This window comes from Pan paniscus, chromosome X (genome assembly GCF_029289425.2).
Source record: "Pan paniscus chromosome X, NHGRI_mPanPan1-v2.0_pri, whole genome shotgun sequence".
Lineage (NCBI taxonomy): Eukaryota > Metazoa > Chordata > Mammalia > Primates > Hominidae > Pan > Pan paniscus.
Genome location: NC_073272.2, coordinates 42,578,493 through 42,589,338, shown reverse-complemented (window position 1 = coordinate 42,589,338; position 10,846 = coordinate 42,578,493). Strand labels below are relative to the sequence as shown.

General features: G+C 46.1%; 1 pseudogene; it reads left to right on the top strand.

The window, feature by feature from the left end:
• The first annotated feature begins 5,838 nt into the window (after positions 1–5,838).
• On the top strand, positions 5,839–6,787 carry LOC100972697 (small ribosomal subunit protein uS5-like; annotated as a pseudogene).
• Positions 6,788–10,846: the final 4,059 nt, after the last annotated feature.

Below are 10,846 nucleotides of genomic sequence, written 5' to 3'. Positions count from 1 at the left end.
AGGGCAAAGAATAAAACAGGCAACTCCCAGATAACTACAAATGACCAAAACACAAAACAAAAATACGTTCACCTTTAAAGGTGCAAATTACAACAATGTACATAATGTTTGGCCTATAAGATTAGCTAAGTTAAAAAATAATAAATCTGAGTGTTAGCATGGGTACTCTCATACACTGCTGGTGTATGTGTAAATTGTCATAACCTTTCTGGAGGGCAATGTAGCATGGTTTGTTAAAAGATCTATAAGGTTCTGACCCTTTGATCTTATAATTCTACTTCTAGCAATTTATCATAAAGAAATGATCAGTTATGTGTGTGCAGAGATGTTCACTGCAAGGCTGTGTAATGGAAAGCAAGTAGAAATGACAAAATTTCCAAGGGGAAATTGAATATATTAATCATGGTACATTTCATCAACGGGTTACTTTCTGATCATTAAAATAATGAAGTAGAGCTATATTTATTGACATGGAAAGATGTAAAAACATAGTTAAGTGAGGAAAGTGGAATATGAAACTGAATATTTTTCATAGTCACCTCCATATATATATCTGTATATTATTTCTTTAAAGATTATCTGAATACTGATATTTCTTTAAAGAATACACCAAGATATACTGCATAATCTCACCTGTAGGTGGAATCTAGAAAAGTCAAACTCATAGAAGTAGAGAGTAAAATGGTGGTTATCAGAGGCTGGGATCTGTGGGGTGGAGAAAGGGGAGATGTTAGGAAAAGGGTACAAAATTTCAGACAGGAGGAATAAGTTCTGGTGATGCGTTGCACAGCATGGTGACTACAGTTAATAATAATGTATATTTCAAAATTCCTAAAAAGGTAGATTTTATTTTTATTTTTATTTATTTATTTAGAGACTGAGTCTCACTCTATCACCCAGGCTGGAGGGCAGTGGCGCGATTTTGGCTCACTGCAACCTCTGTCTCCCGGTTCAAGTGATTCTCATGCCTCAGCCTCCCCAGTAGCTGGAATTACAGGTGCCTGCCACCACGCCTGGCTAATTTTTGTACTTTTAGTAGAGACGGAGTTTCACCATGTTGGTCAGGCTGGTCTCGAACTCTTGATCTCAAGTGATACGCCCGCCTTGGCCTCCCAAAGTGCTGGGATTACAGGTGTGAGCCACCGTGCCCGGCCCAAAAAAGGGTAGATTTTAAATGTTCTCACCACAAAATAGTAAGTTTGTGAGGTGATAGATACATTAGCCTGATTTGCTCATTTCACAATGTTTACATGTATCATAACATCACATTGTACCTCATTAATTGTCAATTAAAATAAAAGTAACAAAAAGAATATGTCAAGATATTATGAGTGGTTATTTCTGGACGATGGGGTTATGGTAGTTTTAAATTTTATTCCTGAATTTTCACTTTTTAATTTATCTAAAATGGCCTGGGTGCAGGGGCTCACGCCTGTAATCCCAGCACTTTGGGAGGCCAAGGGAGGAGGATCTCTTGAGGTCAGTAGTTCAAGACCAGCCTGGGCAACATGGTGAAACACGGCCCCGTCTCTACTAAAAATACAAAATTAGCTGAGCATGGTGGTGTGCACCTGTAATCCCAGCTACTCAGGAGGCTGAGGCAGAAGAATCGCTTGAACCTGGGAGGTGGAGGTTGCAGTGAGCCGAGATCACGCCATTGCACTCCAGCCTGGGCAAGAGAGTGAGACTCCCTCTCAAAAAAAAAAAAAAGTTTACCTGAAATGAAATATGGATTACTTGCATATTTAATTAGGAAAACGGAGGATTGATTGGCATCTTCTTTTAGTTATTTTTTATTTTGTTTTATTACATTTCTTGTTTGCACTTATTGTCAACATAACAGGAGATAAGTTCAGAACATTGTTGGTTGTGCTTTTGATAAGCTCCTGACACCAGGCCACTTTATAATTACTCTCATGAGACTTTTCCTTTGCTCAAAGTCTTTATTCCTTTTTTTTTTTTTTTTTTTGAGACAGGGTCTCACTCTATCACCCAGGCTAGAGTGCAGTGCAGTAGCACAATCATGGCTCACTGCAGCCTCGACTTCCCAGGCTCAAGCGATCCTCCCACCTTAGCCTCCCAAGTAGCTGGGACTACAGGTGTGTGCCACCACACCCAGCTAATTATTGTATTCTTTGTAGAGATGGGTTTTGCCATGTTGCCCAGGCTGGTCTTGAACTCCTGCCCTCAAAAGATCCTCCTGCCTCGGCCTCCCAAAGTGCTGGGATTATAGGCATGAGTCCCTGCACCCAGCCCTGCTCAAAGTCTTTGGGTGGCAGCCTGGGCCAGGGAGCCCTGATCTCTGTGAGGGACTTACAGCACTCCCACCTATGGCACCTGTTCAGAGGTTCCCAGTGTGACTCAGATCAAGCATAGCTCATTTGACAAAATTTATGAATTATAAGTTTGCTTGCTAAAGGGAAAAGGGTTTTGTTTTTTTGGTTTTTTTGAGACAGGGTCTCACTCTGTTGCCCACGCTGGAGTGCAGTGGTGTAAGCATAGCTCACTGTAACCTTGAACTCCTGGGCTCAAGCAATCCTCCACTTGGGCTCAAGTGATCCTCACACCTCAGCCTTCCTAGTAGCTAGGACCACAAGCATGCGCCACTGTGTCTGGCTAATTATTTATTTATTTTTTTGTAGAGATGCTATGTTGCCCAGATTTGTCTCAAACTCCTGAGCTAAAGTGATCCTCCTGCCTGGGCCTCCCAAAGTGCTGGGATTACAGGCATAGGCCACAATGCCTGGTCGAAGGGGGAAAGATTTAAATACGCAATGGCATGGATCCCAAAGGCTCAAATAGGATTCACCATGGGAATGCTTTGATGTCCTTCTCTTCTAGAAACCACACCCTACCTTTTTATAGACTTCCTATATTCGTCATCTATCATCATCTAACAAATTGTTCCAAAACTTAGTGGTTTAAAACAACAATAATCATTTATTATCTTTTATGGTTTCTGTGAATCAGGGATTCAGAGAAGGGACAGCAGAGACAGCTTGTCTCTGCTCCACGATGTCTGGACCTCAGCTGGGAAGACTCAGTATTTGCAAGCTGGAATCCTCTGAAGGCTTACTCATATATCTGGTGGCTGATGCTGGCTGTCAGCCAGAACATCTACACACTGTGGTCCTCTCATGTGGCCCAGACAGCGCGATGGCTGGGTCCAAGAGCAAGTATCCCGAGAGAGCGTGCAGTGGAAGCTGTGTCCTTTATACAACGTACCCTTGGAAGTCATGTTAATATCATTCCGCTATACTCCATTGGTCAGAGCAGTCACAGCCTCTGCCCAGATGTCAGAGGAGGGAATGTAGACCCTACATTGTATGTGGAGTATGTGGAGTGGGATACACACATTGATGCAGTCATCTTGGGAAAATACAACCTGGCACACTTCCCAAATTTCAACAGGAACTCACCAAACATCTTGGATCTATATTCTTCAAAAAGAAATGAAAATCTCGGAGAACTTTCTTTCTTCTCTCCCTTCTTTCCCTCTATCTCTGCCTCCCTTCTTCCTTCCCTCTATCTCTGCCTCCCTTCTTCCTTCCCTCCATCCTTCCCTCTCATTCTTCCTTCCCTTCAGTTATAGACAGCATAACTGTCAGTGAGTTACTGTTTCACAGTGTGAAGTCTTGCCAGCAGGGTCATTCTGATGGTCTGCCTGGGGGCTCCCTAATTTTTTTTGAGACAGAGTCTCACTCTGTTGCCCAGGCTGGAGTGCAATGGCGTGATCTCGGCTCATTGCAACCTCCACCTCCCGGGTTCAAGCGATTCTCGTGCCTCAGCTTCCTGAGTAGCTGGGATTACAGGTGTGCACCACCTTGCCTGGCTAATTTTCATAGTTTCAGTAGAGATGGGGTTTAGTAGAGACAGGGGTTTCACCATGTTGGCCAGACTGGTCTCGAACTCCTGACCTCAAGCGATCCACCCGCCTTGGCCTCTCAAAGTGCTGGGATTACAGGTGTGAGCCATTGCGCATGGCCTCGCTGATTTTATTTTTGCTATGTTTATATTTTATTTTCCACATCGCCACATTCTTTATGCTATAGAGACAAGAAGGCTATCTTCTCAAACAATCCTTTGTCATATCTTACCTAATTATTTCCAAGAAAGATTTTATAACATTAAAAATGTCAGAATTAGGGCAATGTTTTCCTTTCACTATATTCCGGGCACTGTTCCAAACAGGCCCTTTACAAATATTAACTTGCTTACTCTTCATAACATTATTCTGAATATACAGATGAGAAAACTGAGGCACAGAGAAGTTAAGTAACTTGCCCAAGGTCACAAAGCTATCACATGGCAGAGACAGGTGTCAAACTCAGGGCATCTGGCTCCTAAATCTATATTCTTAACCACCATGTTATGTTGCCTCTCTATCATTATTCTACTCCACTGGCTCCTTATTAACTTGAGCAACAAGAAATATAGCCTCTGAGCCTCCACCTCCTGGGTTTGGGTGATTTTCCTGCCTCAGTCTCCTGAGCGGATGGGATTGCAGGCATGTGCCACCATGCCCGGCTCATTCTTGTATTTTTAGTAGAGACGGAAACAGGGTGTCACCATGTTGGCCAGGCTGGTCTCAAACTCCTGACCTTGGGTGGTCCACCTGCCTGGGCCTCCCAGGGTGCTGGGATTGCAGGCGTGAGCAACCGCGCCCCGCCTTTGTGTACCTTATGTGAGGAAGTCCTGCTCTTAATCAGGATCAGTCACGCAGGCCCTGATCTTGCTACTCTGGTTCCATGTCCTGTGAAGACCAAAGTTCGCCAAGATAGCTTTTTCCCTTCATGGTGGCAGATAGTGTTGCCCCCTGCACCATCTATAACTGGGAAATGGCCACTATTTCTTCCCCTGGGCTTCAGGATAGAATTACCTGGTTTCTCTGATGATCAGCACTCTTCCTTAAAACCCAAATCAGGAAGGAATGAACAATTTTCTGTGTTTGGCATGGATGAAATTAGCACTGTTTGGCTTTGTAGGCCCCAGACAGGCAGGCAGCTTAATTTTTTCCTTGCATATTCTAGTCTTCATAAGTATTACCCTTTGTCCTGCTGGTAATGACATAGTAGATAGTATACCAGCAACTGGGCATCTGGGGATTTTAATCCTGAAAACAGTGGGTCTGATACTGCTTGTGTTTTTCATCAGTGTCCACCCCAAGTGGGTCTTCCTGCTACTCCCTTCACTTAGTTGCCCCCTACTTGCCATCTGAGCAGTTGGTGAGGATGTCCCAGGCCTAGGTTAAACTTGGAAACATGCTTGACCATTCTATTCCCTGCTCCTTTCAGATCAGTTTGGCTGCAATTTTGGTTCCTGGGACCCTCGAGCATAGCTGGGAAATCAAGTTAGAGGTGTAACTGCTTTAAAATGTGCCAGCTTATGAGGTAATTAGATTGGTTCTCTCCAGAGGTAAACTTCCAAGAAGAGATGCTATAGATGCTGCTCTTACGCTGTAAAACATTGTGAAATCAGATTACTTTCAAATGATGTATTACAAAGTTATGGAAAAAAAGCAGTTGTGACTATGGAAGCCCAAGGCTTATATCCCAGCTGTCTTACACTAAATATGGGTACTGTGTTTCCTCTCTTTGTCTGTAAAATGGGAGCTAATATCCTCCAATCTGTGTGCCTGACATGGTGGTTAAAAGGATTAAGCAAAACAATAGTTTGTAATTTATTCTGTCAGAGCAAACTACTGGTAAATAAATAAAAGGGAGTAAGTTGACTAAAAAAATTTTTTTATAAATAAGAAAAAACATAATAAAACAAGTTTGTAATTTGTAATTGTATACAAATAAAAGATGTTATTTAAAAAAAAAAAGAGCTTCTTTTCAGAGAAAACACCAAATGGCGGATGACGCCGGTGCAGCGAGGAGGGTCCGGAGGCCCTGGTGGCCCTGGGATGGGGAACCGCGGTGGCTTCCACGGAGGTTTCGGCAGTGGCATCCGGGGCCGGGGTCGCGGCCGTGGACGGGGCCGGGGCCGGGGCCGAGGCCGCGGAGCTCGCGGAGGCAAGGCCGAGGATAAGGAGTGGATGCCCGTCACCAAGTTGGGCCGCTTGGTCAAGGACATGAAGATCAAGTCCCTGGGGGAGATATATCTCTTCTCCCTGCCCATTAAGGAATCAGAGATCATTGACTTTTTCCTGGGGGCCTCTCTCAAGGATGAGGTTTTGAAGATTATGCCAGTGCAGAAGCAGATCCGTGCCCGCCAGCGCACCAGGTTCAAGGTGTTTGTTGCTATCGGGGACTACAATGGCCACGTCGGTCTGGGTGTTAAGTGCTCCAAGGAGGTGGCCACTGCCATCCGTGGGGCCATCATCCTGGCCAAGCTCTCCATTGTCCCCGTGCGCAGAGGCTACTGGAGGAACAAGATCGGCAAGCCCCACACCGTCCCTTGCAAGGTGACAGGCCGCTGCGGCTCTGTGCTGGTGCGCCTCATCCCTGCACCCGGGGGCATTGGCATCGTCTCCGCACCTGTGCCTAAGAAGCTGCTTATGATGGCTGGTATCGATGACTGCTACACCTCAGCCCGGGGCTGCACTGCCGCCCTGGGCAACTTCGCCAAGGCCACCTTTGATGCCATTTCTAAGACCTACAGCTACCTGACCCCCGACCTCTGGAAGGAGACTGTATTTACCAAGTCTCCCTATCAGGAATTCACTGACCCACACCAGAGTCTCCGTGCAGCAGACTCAGGCTCCAGCTGTGGCTACAACATAGGGTTTTTATACAAGAAAAATAAAGTGAATTAAGCGTGAAAAAAGGAAAGAAAGAAAGAAATATAGCCTCTGAGCCAGGTGTGGTGGTGCACACTTGTAATCCCAGCTACTGGGGAGACTGAGGCAGGCGGATTGCTTGAGTTCAGGAGTTTGAGGCTGCAGTGAGCTATGACTGCATTACTGCACTCCAGCCTGGGCAACGGAATGAGACCTCGATTCTTAAAAGAAAGAAAGTAAGAAATGGTTTGTGGAAAATCATGAGCTCTCAGATGTATAAAATAATGGGTTGCTGGCTGGGCGCGGAGGCTCACGCCTGTAATCCCAGCACTTTGAGAAGCCAAGGCAGGTGGATCACCTGAGGTCAGGAGTTCAAGACCAGCCTGGCCAACATGGTGAAACCCCACCTCTACAAAAAATACAAAAATTAGCCGAGCATGGTGGCGGGCTCCTGTTATCCCAGCTACTGGGGAGACTGAGGCATGAGAATTGCTTGAACTCGGGAGGCAGAGGCTGCGGTGAGCCGAGATAGCGCCACTGCACTCCAGCCTGGGTGACAGAGTGAGACCCCATCTCAAAACAACAACAACAATAATAATAATAGGTTGCTAGAGAAATATTCCTGGATTCCTGGAATAGGCCCAGAGGGAGGGGTTTGTACCAACCCCAAACTTGCCCCTGCCCTTGTCCCTCCCTGCCTTAGTAAGTTCACAGGGACTTGCCTGAGGCTGCCCTCTGGCTGGCCTAACCACACTTAACAATTCTCTGCCCCAGATGAGGGATGGTAGTTTGCTAGATCTAACGTGGTGAAATATACAAGGAATTCAAAGCATTTTGTTAATATTTTGTAATATTTTTCACACAGAGTTCCTGTAATGGGGTATTGTTGCCTCTGTGTTGCAGTTAAGAGACAATGAGATTTAGAGTGACTTCCTCATATCACACAGTCAAAGGACTTCTGAGAAGTGAACAAAGTTCTGCAGACATAAGGCTTCTGACTTTTACTACTGCCAAGTAATCTCCCCCGAACAGCCTCTCCCCACCATATCAGGTTTCCTTGGCTGAGTATTTAGGAGGCTGCTGGTGAGTCTAATCACTTGGGACATCTTAATAACTGAAGTCACATTGGAGGGGAAAACTCATAAAGAGGCTGTGGGTGATTGAGGGCATCTTCTCAGAAGTCTGGCTCCAAACACGCGTGTTGCCACATACTTGGAATTCTGCGAAGAGAATGCAGAAATATTTCAATCAAAATATCAGTGAGGTTTATCTGATTCTTCCAATACAGTGTTTTCAAAGAAGGAGCAAGTGCTCCAGTAACTGAAAAGCATCGTTTATTCAAAACAGTAAATGAAGTATTTGTTATTGGCAAAAACAAAGACATAATATGGATCCCGAGGCAGACTTTCAGGAAGCCAGGGGTGGAGGAGAGAAAGGAAAGAAGAACTAAAAGAGAGAAAGCTTAGAAAAATATGCAGTTTGGTCTTGGACCTTTGCCAGGAAAAGCTGGGTAATGAAGGATTAAAACCGAAACAAAATGAAAAGGAAATAAGGGTAAGGAAAGGGCCACAAAGAATAAAGAGCTGGTGATGTGTTTAGTATAAATGAAACGATCCCAATCTTATTGTGGGTTAGGAGTGTGGGCATGGGGGATGGGGACAGCAGGCTGAGGTCAAACTCAGGGAAAAAAAAAATTAAAAACCCCAGCAAATAAACAAGCAGAGGGGAAAAGATGAGTAAGTAGAAAGAGAAAAGGAAGCACTTTTAACAGGAAGCTGACCAAAATAGATATGTACAGTGCCATCTGAAGGGAAAGGGGGAGAAGGGGCCATTAACACCATGTAAGCTTAGGAATTTGGGGAGAGATGATTTTAAATATTAAAAAACAGAGGACCCAGCCTGGCCAACATGGTGAAACCCCATCTCTACTAAAAACATAAAAATTAGCTGGGCATGGTGGCGGGCGCCTGTGGTCCCAGCTACTCAGGAGGCCGAGGCGGGAGAATTGCTTGAACCTGGGAGGCGGAGGTTGCAGTGAGCCAAGATCGCGCCACTGCACTTCAGGACACAGTGAGACTCTGTCTCTAAATAAATAAATAAAACAAAAAACAGAGGCCCTTTCGAATGACCTGCAGATTCTATCCCTGTGAATTACAGAGGGCAGAGGCTCTGGATGGTGTCACAGGAATGGTTGGCTGCCATATTTTCCATCCCAGAAGTCAGCCAATTTCAAGGCCAGTGGACAGGATCATAATCACTGTTTTTCAAGTGCTCCAAAGGCCTAGGGTGGCCGTCAGTGGGGCAAGAGGATGAGGGGATGTGTAAGGCCATGAAGGCATTGGGATGGATGAGTGGGTTGGTTGGCAAGAACCCCTGACCACCTGGCTGCAAACATCACAGTAGAGAGCCAGGCCTTGCCTGACCATGGTCTCAAAAAACTTCATCTCCTACTGCTAGGACCACTTGATGTCCATCTGTTGGTGCAGCCTTCTCTCAGCTCTAGGACAAATTCTGGCCTTAGCTGGACTCTCAGGAACCCTAGCCCCATATGCTGGGACCTGGAAACAGGGCATCCTTGCTGCTTATATTGTCTTGACCTTGGGGTTTTTGTTTCCCTAACTGGAAGCTACAGTTCTACATGTTCTTAGCTACAGTTCTATTCTTGACCCTCTCTTGGTCTTGGATTTGTTCCTTGTATTTAAGGCCATGCCTTAGGCCCCTGTCTGCCTCCTAATGCCCTCTAAGGCTGGGGCTCCTGACTTAGTCTTGGCAGGCTCCTTGCCATAACCCAGAATGCTGCCAAAACTCCTTCCTGGTGATTGGCTCCAACTACTGGAGACAGAAGACTCTGTCACCCATTGCCTGTCTGTCCTCTTGGCTCTCTAAGCATTGCTTAAGCCTGGATTTCCATCAGATGCTCTGAGCACCTTTAGGGAATTCTGTTCATCCATCTTTGGCCCTCCTAATGCTGCCTGTGTCCCACGGTCAGTCAGCTGCCTTTGCCATATATGTCAGATGCCACGGGCTGTCTGCTATATTGGACTGCTCTCAGCTCAGAAGCTGGGTCTGTGACCCATGTACCTGCAGCTGTGCCTGTCTCACTAGCATCAGTGCTATTCCAGAGGCCGAGGGGAAGGTGGTTTGAGGTGCCAGTACTTCCCAGCATGCCCCATCTTACTGCAGCCCACTTGGTCATTCTCAGGGGTCTTCTGGACTTAAAAAAAAAATAGAAGTAAAAAAATAGCTTGTTTTAGTATCTTCAAAAATAATTTACCAGCAGGGTTGTATATTTAACTACACTGGAGCACAGAAGAAAGTAGAAAAGACATGTTTAGAATTCAGAGACGCCAGGCACAGTGGCTCACACCTGTAATCCCAGCACTTTGGAGGCCGAGGCGGGCAGATGGTTTGAGCCCAGGAGTTTGAGACCAGCCTGGCCAACATGGTGAAACCCCGTCTTTACGAAAAATACAAAAATTAGTTGGGCATCACGGCGGGCCCCTGTAGTCCTAGCTACTCGGGAGGCTGAGGCGGGAGAATTGCTTGAACCCAGGAGGTGGAGGGTGCAGTGAGCTGAGATCGTGCCACTGCATTCCAGCCTGGGCGACAGAGTGAGACTCCATCTCAAAAGAAAAAAAAAAAAATTCAGACATGTGACAGACATTGACCTTGACCTACTCACATTCCCTTGGCACTCACTCTTCCAGTACAAGACTAAGGCCTCCAACCGCAAGCACCTGTGAGTCTGCCTGTGCACTGGCGCTCAGCTGCAGGCAGGGCAGGCAGGAAGTGCCAGAGAGTGAACACCCCTGGCAGCAGCCCTCAGCCAAAGATGGAAAAGAGTTTAGGATAAATACCGTGTGTGTGTGTGTGTGTGTGTGATGTACGACTAAACCCCAAAGTGCAGTCTACACTTTCTCACAGAGGTCTCCAGTGGGATGGTGCCTCGGTTGCCCATAACTGTAACATGTTTCATAACTCACCCTTTTTTTTTTTTAAGAGATGGAGTCTCGCTCTGTCGCCCAGGCTGGAGTGCAGTGGCGCGATCTCAGCTCACTGCAAGCTCCGCCTCCCGGGTTCATGCCATTCTCCTGCCTCAGCCTCCCGAGTAGCTGGGACTAC